This window comes from Monodelphis domestica, chromosome 1 (assembly GCF_027887165.1).
Source record: "Monodelphis domestica isolate mMonDom1 chromosome 1, mMonDom1.pri, whole genome shotgun sequence".
In the NCBI taxonomy this organism is placed as follows: Eukaryota; Metazoa; Chordata; class Mammalia; order Didelphimorphia; family Didelphidae; genus Monodelphis; species Monodelphis domestica.
In genome coordinates, this window is record NC_077227.1 from 76,678,554 (window position 1) to 76,695,149 (window position 16,596).

The 16,596-nt window shown below is 38.2% G+C and overlaps 1 protein-coding gene across 1 annotated transcript in view; it reads left to right on the forward strand.

Annotated features, from left to right (window-relative positions):
- HPSE2 (heparanase 2 (inactive)) overlaps positions 1 to 16,596 on the forward strand; it is a 753,270-nt gene that overhangs the window by 478,157 nt on the left and 258,517 nt on the right. The window lies entirely within an intron of this gene.

Below are 16,596 nucleotides of genomic sequence, written 5' to 3' on the forward strand. Positions count from 1 at the left end.
CAGATTTGCACTCAGACCTTTCTGACTCCAGGCCCAGCACTCTATCCATTGAGCCGCCTAAGCTTCCCCAAGAGAAAGGAAATATGAATGTAATTGTATCGGAGGTCTTAATAATTAACAAGAAGAACAGCAATTCCCAAGTTCTTATGTTCTTATGATCTTGTTTTGATACTTCATCTGACAAGTCATTTAGCCCCTCTGGGCACTACTTTCCTTGTTTATAAAATGAGATGTTGTACTAGATGAATGCTAACGCCTCTTTCAGCTCTAATCTTTTGTGATCTCAGAATTATGGTTACTCCCTACAATGATGCAAACCTCAAGCTACCTGTCCATTTTATAATCCTAATGTGTATTTACAGTTACAAAGTACTTTCACATCCACAGTCTCATTTGTATCTCACAATATGGGGTGTTTGGGGTGTTCAGGGAAGACAAGCACCTTTGGTGTGAAGGCTGCTGAGCCCTTTATAGGGCTGCTCACCCACCTTTGGTGTCTACCTGGCACTCATCTCTCACCTGGGGCTCCAAGAAGCTGAAGGATACAGAGGGGCTACACCCTGGTAAAATTGCCAAGGCAGATGGGCTAACCCAGGCTGAGGGGGCTGACAGACCTCAAACCCACAGGTGAGTTGGGGGGTGTCTACCCCAAACCTGTGAAGACTTTTCCCAGAAAAATGGGAAGATGAAAATAGTTTGTTCCAACCAATAGTTTTTACCAGCCATGAAGGAGGCTGAAGCAGCCTTTGTAGAGCACTTAGAGATTAGTTAAACATGGAAGACGACAAGGTCAGCCACCACATCCTGACTTTTGTCTTGCCACCTGGACTTCTACAACCAGGCAAGAGAGGGTGAGACTGACAACTTTGTGCAACTCTTCCTCACTTAAATCCAACTCACACTGGAGTTATGACATCACTCTATGATGTCACCAGCCCTCTTTGAAAAGAACAGCAGCAATTTCAGAGCCAGCTCAACCCAACTTGGGAGAATTGATTGCTAAAATTTCAGTGTGACCATTTATACCTTGGAAATCAGCAAATGCTACAAAACAGATGATTTTGATTTATTATTTAGACTTAAGAAATGGATGGAAAAATGCAAATTAATTGTATTAATTATACAAAATATATAGTAATGCAAATTAAGCTTTCAAATATGTCATGGCTACATTTTTTGTAAGCCAGTTGTTACACATGTACCAGCATAACCCTGCTTACAGTTATCCAATAAAGTATATTATTTGTCCCCATTTTACAGATGAAGAAACTGACATTCCAAGAGATTAAGAGACTTGTTACGAGTCAAAAAGCTACTGAGGGGGTAGACCTAGGATTTGGATTCTCTGTCTAGGGCTCCTTCTACCACACCAACACTTATAAAAATCCAGCACTAGAATTTCCTGAGAAAAGCTCTAAACAACTCCCTGACTACAACTAATCTGTCATCAATATGTGACTCTTTCTACGTATGACAGAGTTGATCAGCTTCCATATTACCTCCTCTCATTTTTACCAGCTAAGCTATGGATGCCATTTGGAGATCCAGACCCATTATTCTCAACTCCTTCTGACATCCATTAGACCCTCACAAGGAAGAGACAAATGCAGACCTCTCAACCTCCCAGAAAAGAGCATAAATCAATTGTGTACAGCAATGCAAGGGGGCAGGAAGTCCTTTCCTATAAACGTGCCCATCAGTCATCCTCTCCAAAAAAGAAACAAGACATAATACCTGCACTTGAAAAACATCCATAAAGGCTCCCATAGTGTTTTCGATGTTGGATAGTTTCTCTGCTGATCAGTACAGCCTCCATGTATTTTAAGGCAATGAGTATATTTATGTAAGTCCAACCATTTCCAGGAAGATTCCCTTTGTAAAGCAGCCCTTGCTTCTATTCCCTTTGCTTTTAGTTTTGAGGTTCTAGACCCCTCTCTTAGCCCTCTTATCTAACAGGAGAGATTAGAATTCTGAATCTCATTCTGGCTAATTTGAATCTCTAACATATTTGAACCTTCTAAATGAAGATATCACAGAAAATGCTAGCACTTGCAATGCATCACTGGGATTTATTTTGATCCCCCAGAAGCTAGCCTAATGCCCAATACTTAGTAGGTTCTTTTTTTTTTACCCCTTACCTTCTGTTTAGTGTCAGCACCAAGATAGAAGGGCACCAGGGGCTAGGCAATAAAGTTAAGTGTCTTACCCAGTATCGCCCAGCTAAGAATCCACATTTGAACCCAGGTCCTTCTGACTCCAGGCTTGGTGCTCGATCCACTGTGCTACTCAACTGCCTCATAGTAGCTTCTTAATAAGTGCTTGTTGACTGAATGGCTAATTGACTGTATGACTCAAAATAAAACATGTGAATTCGATTTTAATTACAAAGTAACTGAAAATTTCAGTTACTATTATTATTTATAGCTAGCTCAGATTTTTTTCTCTTTAAGCACCACAATGTTTTAAATAAAAAATCGACCATTTTGATGGAAAATGTGCTTTCTAAAGTAGAATACATAGTCCTTTTCTTTCTAAAAAGAGTATATTTCAGTAATTCATGGATCCAAGGGTTTTGTGAGTTTCCATGTCTAAAAAACCTCATCACAAATTTTTAGTAGTGTTTGTGTAATGTGGGTTGACCAATTCTTGGACAATTGACATACAGTTTATCTTACCTATCCTATAATCAGCATTTTTACCTGAATTATCTTGTATGAGTCACTTAACTACATTGGGTCTTGGTTTTCTCCTCTATAAAATGAGGAGAAAGGTGGTGGATTTGATTACTTTTATGTCCTTTCCAGCTCTAAATCTATGATCTTATAAAATGACAGATGTAGGCTTGGTATAGGTTTTTTGGGCTCCACACTGGGATGAAATTGGGATAGAGTACTGTGATAGAGAAGTGAAGAGAGAAAGTTTTTGCATTCTCCATTTCAAGAAGTAATAGTTTCCAGTCAGCTTATTTCTTTATTACAGAGCTAGATCTGGAGTAGGGAAGACCTGAAGTCCAATATTGCCTCAGATACTCATGATACCTGTGACCCTGGGTAGGTCACTTAACTTCTGTTCATCTCAGTTCCTTCATCTATAAAATAGGTACAATAATAGCACCTATCTTGCTGGGTTGTTTTGAGGGCAAAATGTGATATTCATTAATTCACTTTGCAAACTCAGAGTACTATATGAAGGCTCCTCCTTCTCCCTTTTTTCCTCCACCTCATCCTTCTTATGAATAAGATTATTTATTATTATTATTATGCATCAAAGCAGTACTTTAACAGAAGAAACAATGACTTTAATGCAATTTAACCTTTTCTTGATGACTTGGAATCATTACTGTGAAAATCAATTATTGTACAGTGATATACAGTGATGCCTTTAAGTGATGTTTGAAGTAGAGAGAGGCTATTTATTTCAATTCACCTCAAAAAGCATTTGTTTAAGTACTTGTTTAGGATTGTGCCAATCCTTGTGCTACGCTCTGGGGATATAAGGCAAATATCACTTAGTTCTGATTCTCAGGGAGCTTACATTTTCCTGGGGGCAGGATGGGAAGAGGGAGGGAATACAGCATGTTCATAGATTAGAAGATACAGAATAAAATTGAAATGCAAGCAACTAAAGGAGGCAATGATTAGGAAAGAATTCATGATGGAGACAACACCTGAGCTGGGTTTTCTGAAAGAGACTGGAGATGGTAAGACAAAGGTAAGCCGAGAGTGCACTCCAGATGTCAGGGACCATTAATGCAAAGGGACACATTTGGGAAATGAATAATGAGAACAACTAGCTAGTTATTTCTGTTCAGTCATATAGTCTTTTCTAACTCTTTGTGACCCCATTTGGGTTTTATTGGCAAAGATACTGGAGTGCTTTATCATTTCTTTCTCCAGCTCATTTTGCAGATGAGGAAACTGAGACAGACATAGTGACTTGCTTAGGTCACACAGCTAGTAAGTGTCTGAAGCCAGATTTGAACTTAGGAAGACGAGTATTCCTGACCCCAGGCCCACCTCCTATCCACTGTTCCACCTAGCTTGCCCTAGTTGATAAGGAAAGGAATGTTTACAACAGGGTTTAACTTGAAATCATCCTGAAAATATAGGTGAGAAGCAGATTGTAGAAGGACTCAAATGCTCACTAAATTGTTACTGCCATGCTAAGGAGTTTATGTTTTATCATGAAGTCAATAGGTAGCATCTGAAAATTTTTGAGTGGGAGAGTAAACTAGGTCAGACTCAGTTTTTAGGGGTTTTTTGGTTTGTTTTGGGAATGCTAATTTTGCATCTGCACGGAGGATAATTGGAAAGAGGAGAAACTATAGGGGAGATCAAATAGGAAGGAGGCAGGGACTACTAAAAACTTGCACTGTGATAGAAGCTGTAAAAATGGAGAGAAGGGGATGGATGGGAGAGATGGGAGGTGCGGTAGAATCAACAAAATGTGGCAACTGACTGGATGAGTTATAATGGGCCAGGGTTAAGTGAGGAATTTGGAAAAGTTGAGGCTGACTCCAAAATTGGGAACACGAGTGAAGGCTACAGACTTTCAGTGTTCCTGTCCCTTCCCTCAATTGTCACATCTCATCCTTTCAATGTGTCTGCCTCCAAAAGCCTCTTATTCTATAATCAGGAGAGATTGGGCAGCCAAACATGTTTAATCAATAACCTTATTTTGACAAACAATTCTAAGTCTGCTGTCAATGACCTGCATTCATCATCCTTTGTCAGTTCTGTGCTTTTAATGATATTCTAGTGGGCAGATGACCCAAATGCCTCCATACTCGGCATTTGTCTTAAATTCTTTCATGCAATTCAGATTTCCAAATTGCTCATGCTCTAATTGAAGACACTTATCCCATGTAAGGTAAAAATCTCATGGATGCTTTAATCTACAATCAACTCTCATAGTTACTTCTTTGACTATGGATAGCATTTCTCATCATGGGATATCTTTGGAACTTGCTTTGCTGATAATAGTTTAGTACTTCACAGTTGATCATCATATAATATTTCTGATTCAGGATCCTTCTTTAGCAGCATTCTATATACCTAGATACAGCAAGTGATAAAAAAGAAAGTGAGCAGTTGACATGATTGAGAATTGGAGACTTCTGCACTGGGCTTGGAGTAAGGGTAAGGATAATAACACAATAATACAATAGAGAAAAACCATTTATATACCACTAACTATGTGCCAGGCATGGTGCTAAGTACTTTACAATTATCTTACTTAATAATGATAATAATAGCTAACACTTCCATAGTACCTACTATGTGCCAAGTATGGTATTAAGTAGTTTTCAAATATTATCTCAATAACTACAATGATAATAATGATAATAGCTCTTATTTATATAGCACTTACTATGTGCCAGGCTATGTTATATAATTTACACTTATAATCTAATTTGATCCTTACAACAATCCTGGGAAATGGGTATTTTTATTATTATACTTATTACATAGATGAGGAAACTGAGGCAGAAAGGATATGTGACTTTCCCAGAGTCACACATTTGATAAGTGTCTGAAGCCAGATTTGAACTCATAAAGATCGGTCTTCCTAACTTCAGGCTGTATACTCTCCATTGCACCACCTATCTGCCTTTATGAAGAAGCATTGAATTCTAGAAATAGCAGAATTAAAGTAATTGAAAATAGAGTTTAGGATGGTGGTCAGGTTTAGTATAGCCATGCAGATGTGAGAAAATCTGGAGGTAAATTTAAAGAGATTAAAGAAATATGAATCCCAGAGGGTGGGAGGATGGCCTAATACAAAGTTATCATGGATGATATATGGGGAATGAGGGAGGAAGGAAGAATATGAATGAGAAAGTGACGTGGGAAGGAAAGCATCAGTACTAGAGGACAGTAGACAACCACAATAAATTTTTTTTGAACATTTTATTTAATTAATCAATTTAGAACATTATTTCTTGGTTACAAGAATCCTATTCTTCCCCTCCTCCCCCTTCCCTGCCCTTCCCATAACATGCACAATTCCACTGGATATTACATGTGTCCTTGATCAGAACCTATTTCCATGTTGTTGATGTTTGCACTAGGATGTTCATTTAGAGTCTATATCCTCAATCATATCCCCCTCAACCCATGTGATCAAGCAGTTGTTTTTCTTCTGTTTTTCATCACAGTTTTTCCTCTGAATGTGGACAGTGTTCTTTCCCGGAAATCCCTCCGAGTTCTTCCTTCACTTCATTGCCACTAATGGAGAAGTCCATTACATTTGATTGTGCCACAATGTATCTGTCTCTGTGTACAATGTTCTCCTGGTTCTGCTCCTTTCATTCTGCATCACTTCCTGGAGGTTGTTCCAGTCCCCATGGAATTCCTCTAGTTCACTATTCCTTTGAGCATAATAGCATTCCATCACCAAAATATGCCACAATTTGTTCAGCCATTCCCCAGTTGGAGGGCATCCCCTCATTTTCCAATTTTTTTGCCACCACAAAGAGTACAACTATGAATATTCTTGTACAGGTCTTTTTCCTTATTAACTCTTTCAACCACAATAAATTTAAGAATGGTATCATTTACTTTAGCTAGGTGCAACCCTAGACAAGTCACTTTATCTCTCTGCCTCAATTTCTCATCTAAATGGGAATAAAAACAGAACCAAAAATTAAAAACAAATAAAAATAAAAACAAAAAAGCTCACTAGGTTGTAAGAATCAAATGAAATAATTTATGTAATAAGCACTTTATAAACTTTAAAGAGCTGTATTCAATTCAATAAGCCTTTAAATGTCTACTATGTGCCAGGCACTGTAGAAAGATGATGAAGACTTCATATAATTTCAAAAGAAGAGAAGCTGGTGGTCCAGAAACAATGCTGAGGAATAAGGATGAGTTTAGTTCTCTACCCTACAACCTTTTCCATTGAGTCAGAGGATCACAAATCTAAAGCTGGGAGAGATTGCAGAGGCCATCTAGGCCAAACCCTTAATTTTACATAAATGGAAACTGAGGCTTAGGGACAGTAAATGGTCATACAATCAGCGGTGAGCTGTAAAGCTGGATGGTGTGATTCCAAAGCCAAAACCTTCTTCAGTCATGTTGTCTCCCTTACAGATAAGACAAGATCAAGAGTGAAAGAAGCTTGTCCTTTGCCTGAATTCCCAGAGAAAGTGAGTGGCAGAACTGGGACTTTAACCCTTATCCCTGAATCCCATTTTTGTCTACCTTATATTACACAATACTGAATCTTCAACTGCTTTCCTCAAAGTGTCAACTCATGATAGTCACATCAGCTAGATTCTAAGCCTGGGATTTGGGAAGAGGGGGTGGAACTTGGAGAAAAGGGAAGCACAGTAGTAAGGCAAGGAAGAGTGAGGGTTTTTTCCCCTTTGGGCTGTTTCCAGCATAATGGAATAATAGTCAACATAATTTTCCAATCTTCCCCTCCTCCTCCCATCTTACTATTAAATTATGTTCCCAAAAAGGAATGCATTTTAAATTGCTCATATTTTAAAAATGCAATATAAAAACATTTAAAATGTTATTTATAAACGAACCTTTAAAATGATCAGTGTTGTTCCTAAAAAGGGGGGATATTATTTGAATAAATCTGAATGATAAGTTTCATGTCACCACAACTGTAGACTAAAATAATTCTGTTATGAAATTCTGAATCGTGCCCAGCACGCACACTGCAGGCACTCACTAACTGTCATACTTATTAATAGTAAATGACATCTGTATTTACTGAGTGCATGTATCCTGGATTTTCTGGGATATACTCATTATAAAATATTTGGTTCCTTTATCCCCAGTAGTAGAGATAATTATGGATTAAGACTCAGAAGACTTGGGTTCTAAGTCCCTTGTGCTTAGCTATGGGACCTTAAGCACACATTTAACCTCTCTGAGATTTAGTCTTCTCATCTGTAAAATAGGGAAGATTACAATTGCCCCAAAGTGCCTTTCAGGGTTATTGTGAGAAAAAGTATTCTTTTAACCCTAAAGCTGGAAAATGAGTGTAAATATTTATGTAAATGTCTCGGGAATGATAGGATTATGATAAATGGCCATAACTCATTGAATCAAAATGTAGTATCTCTTCTAAACTTTGCATTACCACAAGGGGCTGGGCATGATGACTTAATTCTCCATTCACAAATGCACAAATGGAGCTGTGATCTCAATCATTTGCCCTTTCCTTCCAGTGATGATTGTATGTATACTCTTAATATATGTTTACTGAAATGCCCAATGTTAATGAATTTAACATCAAAGGACTAACGTTTGAAACCTGACTCTGCCATTTCCCATTTGTATACCCTTGGACAAGTCATTTAAACATTCTAGCCCTTAATTTCTTCATCTATAAAAATGGGGCATCAGACTAGATGATCTCCCAGATGTCCCTTCCATCTCTAAGTCTATAAAATCAAGTCAGTAAACATTACAACAAAACTAAACCCAGTCACGGAAGATTTAGAGCTTTAAAGTCATGGACTAAAAATATTAGAATTATTAACAAAAACATGCACATGTCTTTTTAGCTGTATCAAGGTACATAATACAGGCTTATGAGATTATGCCATATATACACAGATAGCTAGATGCATAGGCAGATAGATAGACAGACAGACAGACAGACAGAGATAGATAGATAGATAGATAGATAGATAGATAGATAGATAGAAAGAAAGAAAGAAAGAAAGAAAGAAAGAAAGAAAGAAAGAAAGAAAGAAAGAAAGAAAGAAAGATAGACAGATAGGTAGTGTTAACCTTAAAAACAAAATCTTGTTAGCTCTAAATAAACCAGACAGCATAAAATCTTCTATAGCAAAGTTGTTTAATCCATCAAGAGAAAGAATTTGAAGACACATATGGAGGTTTGGGATAGAATCAAGTCTGGAGAGGAGTAAGAGGTTACAGGTTGCATATTATCCTAAGAAAGAGAGGAGAGGGTCTTTGAGTTTGGGCAACAAGGGGCAAACTTCTGCCCAGGAACAGTAGATGTTTATTAACTGCCTGGAATGCTGCTCAGGAGGTGACCCCAATAACATAGAAGGAAACAGCCTTGACTTTATTTGCAGAGGCTTGGGGACTGTTCAGGGCAATCTGAACAGTTTGTATGTAGGAACATTTGCAGGGCATGAATCATTGTTTTATCAGCTTCATCCTGATGTTTCTCATCAAGATCTAGAAACCAAGGCAATTTTAAGCAACTCAAAGCTATTAGAAAATAGGCCACTCTAATGGTAGAGAGATAGACAGGATAGATAAGACAGATAGTTAGATGTATAGACAGACAGGATACACATACACACAAATACACACTTCAGTAGAAAGAGTATAAGATTTGGAATCAAAGGAACTGCCTCTGCCTGGGTTTGAGCAAGAACCTCCATTTCCTTATCTGTACAATGAAGGCATGGGACTAGACAATTTCTAAGTTCCATTCCAGCTCTAAATCCATGATCCCTTCCTCCTCACCTCTCAGGGCACTTTGATTTCTCCTCTGCACTTAATCATTTTCTAATTAGGAATCTAGCTATTTCTGTGTGTACTTCATTCCTCTACTAGAACATAAACTCATTGAGAGTAGAGAATATAGCATTTACCTTGCATCCCAAGTTCAAACCATATTATGCACATAGTAGGTTCTCAGTTAATATTTACTAAATTGAAAGCATACTCTATTCAAAAGTAGCAGGGTGCTGGCCACATAACAATGGTAATTTTAGTAAAGCAAAGTATTTAATCACTGCCATTGAATTCACTAATTTGATAGGATGTAATGTCCTTGATAGCAAAAACTGTTAAAAGCCCCAGCATTTAACACTGCCTAGCACATACTAAGTGCTTTAGAAATCCTTATTGATTTATTGATGGTGCAAAAGTCTACACAGCTGTGGCAGTATGGCCAAGTTAATTGGATATATGTCCTGCTTTTGGGTTCAGAAAATATGATCACTAATATTCTTCTTAATCTTTTGTAATATGTAAAATAACAAGAGCTAGCTTTCATATAATATTTGTTAGAATTTGCAAAGAACTTTACATATGTTACTGCATTTAACTTTCAGAACAGCCCAGAGAGGAAGGAGCTACTATTATCCCTATTTGACAGTTCAGGTAACTGAGGCTAACAGAGGATAACTGATTTGTGTAACAGTTAAAATTTAGGGGAGATGGGGGAGACTGAGGCAGGTAAAAATTAGTTTCTCTCTGCAAGGAGTATTATATTTTTTAGAGGTTTATTAAAGGTTAAAGATTAAAGAAAATACAGAATAAGAAAAAACACGTGCCTAGGCCAGAGGCCTAGGCCAGAAAACCTCACATCACAGAAGAGATGCATCTGCTCCAAAATGGAAGTCCAAGAGAGCCCCCAAAAACCTTTGCCACCAGCTTAAATCCTTCCTCGATATCGGCCCACCTCAGAATTCCCGTGAGATTACAAAGCATTTTGGGGAAGTGGAGCAAAGGCTTGTGGGGATTGTAGTCCTGTATTCGAGTCTATTTTTTACATTTGTCACAAATCACTTTGCTATTAACTCTATGAAGAAAGATTCCAATTAAGTCTTTCAGACTTCAGGGCTAGTACTCTAATTATTGCCTACCTATCACAAAATAATTTTAATTCAATTTGAATACACTTTCAAAGTATTCATGAACATAAATTCCTCGAAGATTAGGACTATTTTTTCCTTTGTAATCCCAACACCTGCAGTGCCTTGCCCATAGTGGGAACTTAATCAGTGCTTGCAGAGTTAAGTTGAACCTATTCAGGAAAATTGAATTTATTGTCATGGTCAGAGAAACAATAAATGAAAGCAATTAATTGGGGTAGCTAGATGGCACAATGACAAGAGTTCCAGGTCTGGAATAAGGAGCACTTGGATTCATATCTGGATTCAGACACTTCCTAGCCATGGGACCCTGGACGAGTCATTTAACACTATTTTCCCAGACCTTGCCTTTATATTTTAAAGTTATTACCAAGCCAGAAAATAAGAATTATAAAAAAGAAAGAAGGAAAAAGCAAAGAGAAAGGAACAAGGAAGAAAGGAAGGAAGAAAAGAAGGATATAAAAGAAGAAAGGAAGGAAAAAAGAATGAAAGAAAACAAGCTATTAATTGCTATAACATAGAGTGGTCCAAGGGCAGCTAGATGGTGTGGTGGATAGATTGACTCATCTTCATGAATTCAAATCTTGCCTCAAACTTTTCCTAGCTGTGTGACCCTGAGAAAGTCACTTAACCCTGTTTGCCTCAGTTTCCTCATTGGTGAAATAAACTGGAGAAGAAAATGGCAAACCACTCTAGTGTCTTTGCCAAGAAAACCCTAAATGGGAGAGAGGGCCTTGTCACAGAGAGTTGGACACAACTGAAGTTGCTGAACAACAATAGGGGAGTCATTTAAAATGTCAAACATCATCCAAACTGCAGCATTCTTTTCAGCATTTTTAACGTAACCTGTCTTCTGAAGAGCTCTGAAGAATTCAATGCAAAGGTTGGTAGGATTCTCCCAGAATGCTCCTCTGTGAGTACAGATCAGATGTGGGGCAGATCCCCGGCACAAAGAGATGAACAATCTGTTGAGTGACTCAGAGAATGCCTTTTTATGAGCAAGGAGGTATTTTTATGGTGCAGCCCAAGTGAGCAGCCTCTGATGTTGGGAAAGCAGACTGAAAACAGCTGGACAGCACTTTGTATCAGTTGCTATAACAACATGAGACATTTGTCTCTAATGTCATTTGATCGCTTTGAGAGCTGGCTTGCTTCAGGGTGGATGTTTGACTTTCAGGATTACTCGAGGCAGTGATTACATCTGTCTCATTGGGTTCCTGGGATTACATTATAGAGTGATTATGTTCAGTTTGGGAGTTTGGATTCTAGGATCACACAACAGGTCTATAATAACATGGGAGCTTTGATCCCAAGATTATATCAGTCTTGCACCCATGCCTACCTTCTAAGTGTAACCAAATATGGGAGAGTTGCCCTAATTTCTGATAGGAGGAAAGAGGTTCTAATGGTGCTCATCTACTGACCCCCTTCCAGTGACTATATCTTCACTCAACTCCCCAAAATGCTCCTTGAGTTTGATGGTTTTCTTACTTGGTCTTCATCCAGATGTCTTCATCCAAAAATTCTTTTGTTTGGAAAATGAAGCAAGAACCACTTGTGAAGCTAAAAATAAATGCACTTGTCTGACTTTAAGAGCAGGTTAAATGTTCCCTAACTTTACTCTCAGAGGTCTCCAAAGTGGCTGAACTTTTGGTGGTAAACTGAGAGGCTTGTGTCCTGCTACTGGGTAAAATTCTCTCCCCAGGAACCAAAAGGGTCAAATTCTGAGGCTTAATTATTTGCCTTATTTTTGCTCTTCTGGGAGGAAATCTTTTCTCTGTCTCTGTCTCTGTCTCTGTCTCTTTCTCTGTCTGTCTCTGTCTCTGTCTCTCTGTCTCTCTGTCTCTGTCTCTCTCTGTCTCTGTCTGTCTGACTCTCTCTCTCTCTCATTCAAACCAATTAAACCTGCTCATACCCATCCCCCAAGGTTTATGGAGGCCAAGAAGCAGGCAGCTCAGTGATTATACCCTTAAAATAGATCTCCCCATCTCTCCACAGCAAAGTGGAAACTCTAGATGTGACTCATTGTCTGAAGAAGAGAATCTCTTGGATAAATTCTGAAAATTAACAAACAAACAGTAATGAAGTTATAAGTAATGGAAAGAAGGACTTTGAGCACAAGCAGGATGTGATTGCTTGACTGTCTAGAGTTACATGGCTGTTTCTGGTCCTGGGGAGTTTCATAAACACAAAGTATTGTTGTTTGATGGCAGCATAGCTGTGGTTTTCTGCTGGCATTTTTATGCGGAGGTGGATAGCTGCTGCATCCTGTCAGGTTGTTTGCCTTCCCTCCTCCTTCTTCTTTCCCATTTTATTTCAGATAAATAAAAAAAAAAGATCAAGGTTATGTCTAGGAGAAACCTCATTAGTTTCTCATTTTAGCCCATAAAAGATAGCAGATTTCTTAGACTAATTTTTATTTTTTCATATTGCATGGAAAAGCAGAATAGGTATAGTAGAAAGGGTGCTGATCCAGAGTCAGTAAGACTTGGCTTCAGATCCCCACTTAAGGTGTTGCTGTTTGATGACCTTAGATGAGTCACATCAAGAGTTTCCACTTTGCTGTGGAGAGATGAGGAGATCTGTTTTTAAGGGATAGCTACTGAACTGCTTTTTTGGCCCCCATAATCTTGAGGGATGAGGAAGAGCAGGTTTGGGTTGTCATTTTCCTCTTCTGAGAGAGGGAGGGAGAAGGAAAGGGAGGGAGGGGGGGAGAGAGAGAGAGAATCTCCTCCCAGAAAAGCAAAAGGTTAAGGTCATGTAACCTTTATTTGCTTCTGTTTCCTCAACTGTAAAATAAAGATAATAACAGCACCTACATCACAGGGTTTGTGGTGAGGATCAGATGAGATAATATTTGTTTTGTTTTGTTTCATTTTGTTTTAAAAGTGCTTATCACAGTGCTTGCCACATAGCAGATTCCATATAAATTCTTATTCCCTTTCTAGTTAAATTTTTATATGCGATATTTTCATGTGAATTACATGAAAATGTTGATTACTAATGAGAAACTCAAAAATATTTCTTTTTTTAAAACTTGTGCATGTATGTGTATGAGAGAGAGAAAGAGAAAGATTGATTCTGTAAATTCATACGTCCAGTTGACATATTTAGAGACTGGGTAGGGTAACATTTGGGTCACCTGCTTTGGAAAACTGCCCTCATCTGGGAAAAAATAAATAAAAGTCAGAGTCATAGATTCTTTGAGCTGGAGGGGTGCTGAGGAATAATGTGATCCAACTGTTTCTTTTTATAGATTGCCTGGATGGGAAAATAGAATCCCAGACAGATGAAATGGCTCTTGCTAGATGACCTAGTTAACCAATGGTCAAGCCAGTACTAGAGACCAGGTGCCTACTGGCATTTTCCATTTGATAAGGCTTAACCACAAGCCATCTTTTCCTGCTTCCCTACATGCCTTGATTTCTTCCTTACATAAGCTTATAGGCTAACACAGACTGCACCAAAGATTACAGACAAAGGAGTTGATGTTAATACTTCAATATGGTCAAGATCTGTGATTTCATCAGAGCAAGGTTGTGTCTATAACTTATAGATTTAAAAAGTTCCCTGGGACTCAAAGGGCAGCTACATGGCACAATGGATAGAGAGCCAGTTGTGAAGTCAGGAAGACCCAAGTCAAATCTGGCATCAAATACTTTCTACAAGTCACTTAATCCTGTCTTCCTCAGTTTCCTCATCTATAAAATGATTTGGAGAAGGAAACAGCAAACCATTCTAGTATCTCTGCCAAGAAAGCCCCAATTATGGTCATGAAGAGTCAGCTACTGTAAACAACTGAACAACCACTGATGCTCAGAAAGATGAAATGACTGTCTAGTCGGGATTCAAATTCAGAGCTTCCTGGAAATCCAAATCCAGCATTCAACCACACTATACCATGGAACCTGTCATCCCAAACATAGCAGTTAAAGAAATGCACAGAAGTCTAATGTAGGCACAGATGTCTGTAATCTCTGCTACTAGGAGGAACTGAGGCATAGGGGGTCACTTGAGTCTGGGAGGGCTAAAGCTGATGAGGTGCCTGCATTAAGACTGCCACCAATATTCTACTCCTGTGAATAGGGAGCCACCAGATCACCTAAAAAGCGGCAAACCCACCCAAGCAAGAAAAAAAAAAACAAAAACAATCTCCACACACTGAGTTGATCAGTAATGGGGTCGGGTAGATGAGTGGCCCTTTTGCTTCCAGCCAGGGCAAAATAGGGAGACCTAGACTCAAACCTGAAACAGACGTGAAGAAGGAAGGAAGGATGGAAGGAAGGAAAGATGAAAGGAAGGAAGGAAGGAAATATGGAAGGAAGGAAGGAGGAAATGAATCAAAAAAAGAAGAGAAAAAAGGAGGTGAGGGGAAGAGAGGAGAGGGATAATATAAGTATTGGAGAAAAGGGATAATATCCATGTTATATAATGCTTTTCATGCTTTAACAAAAGAGATGATTTCAATGTTGGTCTTCACCCAAGATTTGACTCCCAAATAATCAATATGTATCATATTTAGACATTTTGTAATGGGATATCTGATATACATAAATTATATGTAATTAGGTTGGTTCTAAAAAGAGCTAATAAAAAGTAAAGGTTGTAAAGTGTCAAGAAGGAAACAGATAAGGATAATGAAGAAATAGGATAACTTAAACATATAACCCATTAAGGTTTACAGAGCACTTTCCTTTCAATTCTATGCTACAGGCAGCAAGATAGCATTCTGAGTAGAGCACTGAAAAGTCAAGAAGATCTGAACTTGAATCTCCCTGAAAATAACCAATAGCTATGTGATCCTGGGCAAGTCACTTTACTTGTAACCCTCATTTTCTTTGTCTGTAAAACAAGGACAATAAAAGTGCCTGCCTTATGGAGTTGTGAATATCAATAAGTTAATCCATATAAAGTGCTTTGCAAACCTCAAAGAACTATATAAACATTAGCTATCTTAATTATTAATTAAAACAATAACTTACAATTACTAACATTAATCTACATATTGCAAATAAGGAAACAAGCTAAGAGATTGAAAGTGACTGATCAGGAGGATTGTAATCAATTAGTGGCAGACCTGGAATAAGAACTGGTCTCCTGATTTCCAGGCTACTCTTTTGTTTTGCTTTGTTTTCCCCTCCACTATGCCTTTTTACATCAGAGAACAGAAAGGGGGGGTCAAGCAGAGGAAGAAAGGGATGAGTTCCAATAATTCAATACCATTTGCCTTTTATAAATTAAAATACTGAAAATAAGAGCACACAGGAAGGCATCTTCTTTATAAAGAAGACAGGCAAAAGACTGAGAGCATAAGTCTAAGACAAGGGACCAATTGCCAAAGACAAACTTGGGCCTGAATACTTGGCTATTTAGTTTAGGATCAGGCCTTCTTGGCACTGGCACACTTGGCAAAGTTGGGTCTGAAAAGAAATCATTACCTCCCTTCTCATTAGTTTGGCATAGTTGTCTTAAAAATAACATCTGTCACAGTTGAGAGAAAAGTTTCCACATTGTAGAAGAAACAGTTAGAAATATTACTAAGCCAATGCTTTAAATTGCTATTTTTTAGTGGTAATTTAATGAGCCAAGACATTAAAGTACAGCAAATGGGAAATAATTACATTTCACCTTGGTCTCAAAAATGGCATCCTCCAGTCCCTTTGATGCTAACTGGCAAGTACTCAGCCTCCCCAGGGCCAACTGGCACAAGGCTTGTCCCCCTCACACCCTTGTGTCATAAGACAGGGGATCTTCAAGGAGATGTTTCTAGGACTCTCATTGCCATATGGCCCATGATTTCAGCCTTTGGGGAAGTGAAACCTAAACCTACTAGATAGTTTATAACCACCTTCATTGACTTTTAGTCTATTTTGTTTTCTTGTTTTTTTTTTAAATAGAAATACTTGTCCTTTTTAAAATAGAGTAACTCCTTTTTGTTGGATCTATGTAAAGAAATGGGCAAGAACCAGCCAAGAATTAGAAGTAATTGTTGG